The 6,000-nt window shown below is 33.4% G+C and overlaps 1 protein-coding gene across 1 annotated transcript in view; it reads right to left on the minus strand.

Annotated features, from left to right (window-relative positions):
- LOC107459783 (receptor-like protein 13) overlaps nucleotides 1-5,994 on the minus strand; it is a 33,295-nt gene extending 27,301 nt beyond the window's left edge. The window contains exon 1 of the mRNA XM_021128273.2: nucleotides 5,853-5,994. The gene's annotated coding sequence lies outside the window, so the exon portion shown is untranslated. The remainder of the gene's footprint in view (nucleotides 1-5,852) is intronic.
- Between the last annotated feature and the right edge of the window lie 6 nt (nucleotides 5,995-6,000).

The raw sequence follows: 6,000 nt of genomic DNA on the forward strand, positions 1-6,000 counted from the left end.
ACCTTCCTGCATGCATAGAAATAGGACCCTAAACCTCAGGCAAATACACACATCAATAAAAGCATTTCTTCTTTCTCTACGAAGCTTTTCTTTATCTTCGTATTACAAATATAGTATTAATATATAAATCATAGTTATTATGGTAGGATGATATTAATATTAGTGAATATTAATACTAGAGCCTTTCATTTATATTTCTTTATTTTATCTTTCTTATTTAGTTATTTTATAACACGTTATCAGCACGAAATTCTAATAAAATTTTAGGAAAACTCCAAGTAACAAATTTTTATTATATCGAAACTCTTTCATCTTGAATATAATGCTTTTGATATATCTGGATACTATATGCTAAAATCCATCTTGATTCAATGGATCTTGGAGATACCATTAAGGTTGAAAATAATACATCCCAAAAGGATAAAGCCAAAGTTATGTTTTTTCTTCGTCGTCATCTTGACGTATGATTGAAAAATGAATATCCCACATTAAAAGATCTTGCAGATCTGTGGAAAGACCTTGAAAAGAGGTACAATCATCAAAAGACGGTGATACTTCCTCAGGCCTGATATGTTAGAGAAAATTTTCTCGATCTTCCATGTCTCGAATGTGCTCCTACAGTAGCAGTATCGAGAAAAAGAATTTAAAAATATTATGAGTTAATTTCTTGCTTTCTTGTTGCTGAACGCAACAATGAGTTGCTCTTAAGAAATCATGAAGCGCGCCCAGCTGGCGCCGCCCCATTTTCTGAAGCAAATGCGGCAAATTATAACCCCAAAAGAGGTAAATGGCAAGATTTTGATAACAAGAAAAATTATGGAAGGAAAAGAAATTATGTTCACAAGAAAGGATCTCACCAGAAGTGGGATAAAGAAAGAAATAATGGGCAAAGTAAATCGATTGAGGATAGATGCTTCCGTTGTGGTGGAAAGGGCCATTGGTCACGTACCTGTCGTACCCCAAGGCACCTAGTTGATCTTTATCAAGCATCCATGAAAAGAGATGACAAAGGAAAGGAAACAATTTTTGTTTCAAATAATGAAAATTTCACCACTCATTATGATGTATCTAATTTCTTTAAGGATTCTAAAGGAAATATTGGCTATTTGATCAATGATGGAATAGTTTGATATATATATGTGTTTGTTAAGTATTCATGTGAATAATTTTACTGTGCATGCACTTCTACTCATTTTATTATTATTATTATTTATTTTTGAAGAAAAATGGTAAGGACATATTCTGAAGATATTTGCTTTGCGGATAGTGCAAGTTCGCACACTATTCTTAAAAATAATATATATTTTACCCATCTTGTGCCAAAAGAAAAAAACGTTAATATTATTATTGGCTCAGGCAATGTGATAGAAGGCTCCGGAAGAGCTATAATTTTGTTTCCTGGAGGAACAAAATTTATAATAAATAATGCACTATTGTCTACCAAGTCTCAAAGAAACTTGTTGAGCTTTAAAGATATTCGCCGAAATGGATATCATATTGAGACTATGAATGAGGAAAATTATGAGTACTTATGTATCACAACTCATAATTCAAATAAGAAAGTTATATTAAAAAAGTTGCCCTCACTTTTATCTGGGTTATATTATACCAAGATTAGTGCAATTGAATCACATGCCACTGCAAACCAGAAGTTTACTAGCCCAAATGAATTCATAACTTGGCATGATAGATTGGGTCATCCGGGAACAACCATGATGAGGAGAATTATTGAAAACTCTCATGGACATTCACTAATGAACCAAAAGATTCTTAAAACTAGTGAATTTTGTTGTGCTGCATGTTCTCAGGGAAAGTTAATTTTAAGGCCATCACCAGTAAAGGTTGGATTTGAGTCACCTGAATTCCTATAAAGGATTCAAGGTGATATATGTGGACCCATTCATCCACCATGTGGATCTTTTAGATATTTTATAGTCCTAATAGACGCATCTTCGAGATGGTCACATGTGTGCTTATTATCTTCTCGCAACCTGGCGTTTGTGAGATTACTGGCTCAAATTATTCGATTAAAAGCACAATTTCCAGAAAATACAATCAAAGCAATTCGTCTTGATAATGCTGGTGAATTTACTTCCCAAGCTTTTGATACTTATTGTATGGCTAATGGAATAAGTGTTGAACATCCAGTAGCTCATGTTCACACACAAAAATGCTATTTTACATACTGCAGCATTTATTCATTTGAGGCCAATGAGTTACCATCAGTTCTCTCCTATGCAATTAGCTTTTGGCCAACAACCAAATATTTTCCATTTAAGAATATTTGGGTGTACGATATATGTTCCCATTGCACCACCTAATCGCACCAAAATGGGACCCCAAAGAAAATTGGGGATCTATGTTGGATATGATTCTCCCTCTATAATGAGGTATCTTGAAATACAAACTGGAGATGTATTTAAAGTCCAGTTTGCAGATTGTCATTTTGATGAATCAAAATTTCCAAAATTAGGGGGAAAGAGAATAAGTTTCCTAAAAAAGAACTTAATTGGAATGCATCATCGTTGATGCATTTAGATCCTCGATCAGGGCAATGTGAACTAGAAGTTCAAAAGATTATACATTTGCAAAGAATAGCAAATGAATTTGCCTGATGCATTTTCCGATACAAAGAGGATAACCAAATCTTATATACTAGTGGAAAATTCCCCAATTCGAATTGATGTCCCAATAGGACAAATAGCCACTGAAGCAAATACACGCCAGAAGCGTGACAGGCCTGTCGGTTCCAAAGATAAAATTTCTCGAAAGAGAAAAGAGGTAAATACTATTCCTGTTGAAAAAGACATAGTAGAGACATCTGCAGTTGTCCAAAATTCTAATATAGTTTTAACGCCAGAAGACGTTCAGGTACCTGAAAAGTGTGAAAATGATGAGATCTCGATAAATTATGTCTTTACAGGAGAGAAATGGGACCGAAATAAGACAATTGTCAATGAAATATTTGCATATAATGTGGCATTAAATATCATGCATGAAAGTAAAGATCTTGAGCCAAGATCAGTCAAAGAATGTCGACAAAGGAATGATTGGCCAAAATGGAAAGAAGCCATGAAGGCTGAATTAGACTCACTTGCAAAACGTAGAGTCTTTGGACCTATAGTCCGTACACCTGAAGATGTAAAACCTGTTGGATATCAATGGGTATTTGTGAGAAAACGAAATGAGAAAAATGAAGTTGTGCACCACAAAGCCCGACTTGTGGCACAAGGTTTTTCACAAAGGTCCGGTATAGATTATGAAGAAACGTATTCCCTTGTAGTGGATGCGATAACATTGCATTATTTGGTCAGTTTATCTGCATATCATAAATTGCATATGCATTTAATGGATGTAGCAACAGCCTATTTGTACGGCTCATTAGATCGGGATATCTATATGAAAGTCCCTGAAGGACTAAAGATATCTAAACCATCCAGTGAATATTCGCAAGGGTTATACTCAGTTAAATTGCAAAGATCTTTATATGGTCTAAAGCAATCTGGACGAATGTGGTATAATCGTCTTACTGAGTATCTGGCCAAAAACGGATTCAAGAATGATGATATATGTCCATGTGTTTTCAAAAAGAAAACCGCATCTGGATTCGTTATAATTGCTGTGTATGTTGATGATTTAAATATCATTGGGACTCCTGAAGAGATTCCAACAATTATAAAAACTCTAAAAGAAGAGTTTGAGATGAAAGATCTTCGAAGGACGAAATTTTGTCTCGGCCTGCAGATCGAGCATACAAAAAATGGGATTTTTATTCATCAAGCGACATACGCAGAGAAGATCTTAAAAAGATTTTATATGGATAAGTCACATCCATTAAGTACCCCAATGATTGTAAGATCTTTAGATGTGGAAAAGGATCAATTCCGCCCTAAAGAAGAGAATGAAGATATCCTTGGTCCTGAAATACCATATTTTAGTGCCATTGGAGCGCTAATGTATCTTGCTAATAATACGCGACCTGACATATCATTCGCGGTGAATTTACTAGAAAGATATAGTTCCTCTCCAACCAGAAGACATTGGAGTGGAATCAAGCAAATCTTTTGATATCTTCATGGAACGGTTGATATGTGATTGTTTTATCCCTATGGATCCAAGTCACAATTAGTTGGCTATGCAGATGCTGGATACTTGTCTGATCCACATAAAGGGAGATCTCAAACAGGATACCTGTTCACATATGGTGGTACAGCTATATCATGGAGGTCCACGAAACAGACGATAGCAGCAACCTCCTCTAATCATGCTGAAATACTGGCGATTTATGAAGCTAGTCGCGAGTGTTTTGGCTGAGGAGTCTGATTCAATATATTCTATCATCATGTGGACTGATTGATCATAAGATAGCTTCAACTGTCCAGTTTGAAGATAATACAACATGCATTGCTCAATTTAAAGGCGGATATATCAAAGGTGATAGAACAAAGCATATTTCTCCCAAATTCTTCTTCACTCATGATCTTCAAAATCAAGGGACAATTGATATTCAACAGATCCGCTCAAGTGACAATCTGACAGATTTATTTACAAAGTCACTTCCAAAATCCTCCTTTGAAAGATTAGTACATGAGATTGGAATGCGCCGATTTCGAGACATTAAATGATGTTGGCAAGAGGGGGAGACTGTACTCTTTTTTTCTTGGTCAGGTTTTTTTCCATTGGGTGTTTCTTGACAAGGTTTTTAATGAGGCAGTCCCCATCACAAAGGATATTGTACTCTTTTTCCTTCACTAAAGTTTTTTCCAATTGGATTTTTTTTAGTAAGGTTTTAACGAGACAATAATCCTAAATGGGCATCAAAGGGGGAGTGTTGTGATAAGAATGGGACGTGGATGCCCATTCCCATGTGAAGCTCACATTCTCAAGAGAGAACGTATTTAATAAGGTTGAAAAAGTTACCTTCATGTATGCATATAAATAGGACCGTAAACCTCAGGCAAATACACACATCAATAAAAGCATTTCTTCTCTCTCTACGAAGCTTTTCTTTATCTTCATATTACAAATATAGTATTAATATATAAATCATAGTTATTATGGTAGGATGATATTAATATTAGTGAATATTAATACTAGAACCTTTCATTTATATTTCTTTATTTTATCTTTTTTATTTAGTTATTTTATAACAAAATGCACCATTTTCTGATTAAACATGAGATTTATTACCATAATAAAATTAGAGAAATATTAAAAAATGATCAGAATTTATAATTTTTTATTATTAATTATTATTAATATTTAAAAATATAAAATAAAATATATTATTAAATTATTAAATTAAAAGAATTAAACTAATAACTAAATAATGAATAAAAATAATAAATTATTATGACTTTCGAGCCTTTCTCGTTATAATTCTCCTAACTACCATAATTATAACCACGATAAAATTCACTGTACATAACAGCACAGGTTATGACTTATTTAATATTTTTCATAAAAATATTTTTCTGTCCTGCTGGACTCTGACCAAATGACCAACAAACACATTTCTTTTCATGGAGTGATAGATAAATTAAATATAACACTAATTGAGTACAAGAAAACGAAACAAAAAGAATTATAATATAAAAAATAATTTTATAGTCGCTCTTCTCTTTGATCTTCAATCTCTATAGCTATCAACTATTATTTATCTGATTCAGTTTTCTGAATTTAATTTATTCCGTCTGTTTGTGTGTATTCCTCGTTCTTTACACACACACATATATATATATATATAACCAGCTTAGTAATATTTTATGATAAGTTTAGATTCATTCTGTGAATTGTAAATCATAAAATAAATAAATCTGAAAAAAAAAACTAGATTAGAGTCTAGAGAGTACCTTCCTCCCAAATAAAGTCATCAAAACAATTATCAGATGAATTTAGGCTTCTCAATTCCTTGAAGGAATGGAACAAAGACCAATTGACACGTGTCGCTGAGTTATTCAAGCACCCGATGGCCCCGTTTCCAAGACCATGGTTTTTGTT

Source organism: Arachis duranensis, chromosome 7 (genome assembly GCF_000817695.3).
Source record: "Arachis duranensis cultivar V14167 chromosome 7, aradu.V14167.gnm2.J7QH, whole genome shotgun sequence".
NCBI classification, from domain to species: Eukaryota; Viridiplantae; Streptophyta; class Magnoliopsida; order Fabales; family Fabaceae; genus Arachis; species Arachis duranensis.